This window comes from Tachysurus vachellii, chromosome 18, assembly GCF_030014155.1.
Source record: "Tachysurus vachellii isolate PV-2020 chromosome 18, HZAU_Pvac_v1, whole genome shotgun sequence".
Classification (NCBI taxonomy): Eukaryota; Metazoa; Chordata; class Actinopteri; order Siluriformes; family Bagridae; genus Tachysurus; species Tachysurus vachellii.
In genome coordinates, this window is record NC_083477.1 from 32501 (window position 1) to 35000 (window position 2500).

Genomic DNA, 2500 nt, shown 5'->3' on the forward strand with positions numbered 1-2500 from the left:
ATGGACCCCTCACATCCGGCACACTCACTCTGGACCCCTCACATCCAGCACACTCACTCTGGACCCCTCACATCCGGCACACTCACTCTGGACCCCTCACATCCAGCACACTCACTCAGGACCCCTCACATCCAGCACACTCACTCTGGACCCCTCACATCCAGCACACTCACTCTGGACCCCTCACATCCAGCACACTCTCTCTGGACCCCTCACATCAAGCACACTCACTCAGGACCCCTCACATCCAGCACACTCTCTCTGGACCCCTCACATCCAGCACACTCTCTCTGGACCGCTCACATCCAGCACACTCACTCAGGACCCCTCACATCCAGCACACTCTCTCTGGACCCCTCACATCCAGCACACTCTCTCTGGACCGCTCACATCCAGCACACTCTCTCTGGACCCCTCACATCCAGCACACTCCCTCACTCAGGACCCCTCACATTCAGCACACTCACTATGGACCCCTCACATCCGGCACACTCCCTCTTTGAACTGTTGCCATCTGGTCAACACTACAGAGCCCTGAGCACCAGAACAACCAGACATAGGACCAGACATTTCTTCCCTCAGGCAATCCATCTGATGAACACGTGACATACATGTGTGTGTCTGCATGTGTGTGTGTCTGCATACGCCTGCGTGTGTGTGTCTGCGTGTGCGTGTCTATGTGTGCGCAGTTTCTTCCCTCAGACAATCCATCTCATGAACACGTGACATACACGTGACATACACAACACTATCCTTACATTATTTACGTAAAACACACTCACTTATTTATATTTCAGTGTGCACACTTTATTATATATGTGTTCATGTCAATGTCACTCTGTTACACTGTGGAGCTTCTGTCACTAAAACTAATTCCTTGTATGTGAAATCTTACCTGACAATAAAGATCTCTTCCTGATTCTGATTAGTTATTTCTAACTTTCTTTTTTTATTTGAAGTTGAACCCAACTGCTACCAGAATGATTGAGATTAAAGCACAAAGAGATCAGATCCTGTGTATATCAAAACAAGACTAGAGGATAAGACCTCACTGAGAAGTTGGGCGATAAAGTCTGTCATTCACTAATTAACTGGTTTTCAAATAAATCTATGAAACTCAAAGGTGGTCTTCTGCAGGGGGTTTAACCATGAGGTCATTTTTTAGGAGCTGTATACTGTAAGTGTTACACGTCACAGGTTTGGGTAGAGAATGAGGAAGCTGGACTCAGGCTTGGAACTCAAAGGGCGCTTTATTCTTTATCTTCCACTTCTCACACACACACACACACACACACACACACACACACACACACACAGACAGACACACACATCTCTGTGCTGGTTGTTTGTTTCTTTCTCTCTCCTCACAGCTCATATACAGAACCTTCAGGTGTATAACACTCACTACTCATCTTCTCTAACTACGCCCTCCATTCAAAAACTGCCATTCGAGCACGCCACTGCTTCCACAGCAAGATTTTGATAAAAAATATTTTATTATAGGTCCTTGAGGAAGAACATTTCATAGTATGTGGTGCTGTGTCTTTTTCCTGAGGAGAAAGGCTTCTTGCTGTTATGAACACTAACTCTAACTACAAACACAAAGGGTATTTAAGCACAAAAGCTTCCCTGTACCACTGATTTGAGGGTTAGACTTTTGGCTATATTACCTGATTAATGTGGAACTTCTTAATGTGAACTGTGAACAAAAAACACAGCAGGTTTAATGGAAATGAATTTAATAATGAAGTAAAATGGCAAAATTAGTCATTTATAGCTTTGTGAGTTTTAGCATTCACACAGATTCAGCAGTTTAAAAATAATTCATACAAAATTTATGACAAAAGTCAGATGGTGATATAAAGATCTGGAAAATCAGTGATCATGAATCAGAATCAGCTACTGAGTGAGTAAATAAAATGATTTTATTTAGCTGCACATTTTAAATCTGGAATGTCCGAAATGCAGAGTTTATAAAATAAAGTTTATAATAAAGTTTCATTCATTCATTCATCTTCTACCGCTTATCCGAACTACCTCGGGTCACGGGGAGCCTGTGCCTATCTCAGGCGTCATCGGGCATCAAGGCAGGATACACCCTGGACGGAGTGCCAACCCATCGCAGGGCACACACACACACTCATTCACGCACGCAATCACACACTAGGGACAATTTTCCAGAGATGCCAATCAACCTACCATGCATGTCTTTGGACCGGGGGAGGAAACCGGAGTACCCGGAGGAAACCCCCGAGGCACGGGGAGAACATGCAAACTCCACACACACAAGGTGGAGGCGGGAATCGAACCCCGACTAATAAAGTTTCACTGTTATTTTATTTTTTAAAAAGCAGAATCAGGTTTGTTTCTCTGTGTTATGTTACAGAAATCATTTGTTTACTACAATATATTTTTAACCATGGTTTATTTGTAATTCTTAACTCATCATTCATAATCATTAACAGTAAACACACACCTTTCATTTCTCTCTGACTGTGTG

The 2500-nt window shown here is 43.5% G+C and overlaps 1 protein-coding gene across 1 annotated transcript in view; it reads right to left on the reverse strand.

Annotated features, from left to right (window-relative positions):
* Nucleotides 1-1722: 1722 nt before the first annotated feature.
* The window catches only part of aldh16a1 (aldehyde dehydrogenase 16 family, member A1), a 14186-nt gene continuing 13408 nt past the window's right edge, over nucleotides 1723-2500 (reverse strand). Inside the window, exon 17 of the mRNA XM_060892062.1 lies at nucleotides 1723-2500. This exon is cut by the window's right edge and continues 198 nt beyond it. The gene's annotated coding sequence lies outside the window, so the exon portion shown is untranslated.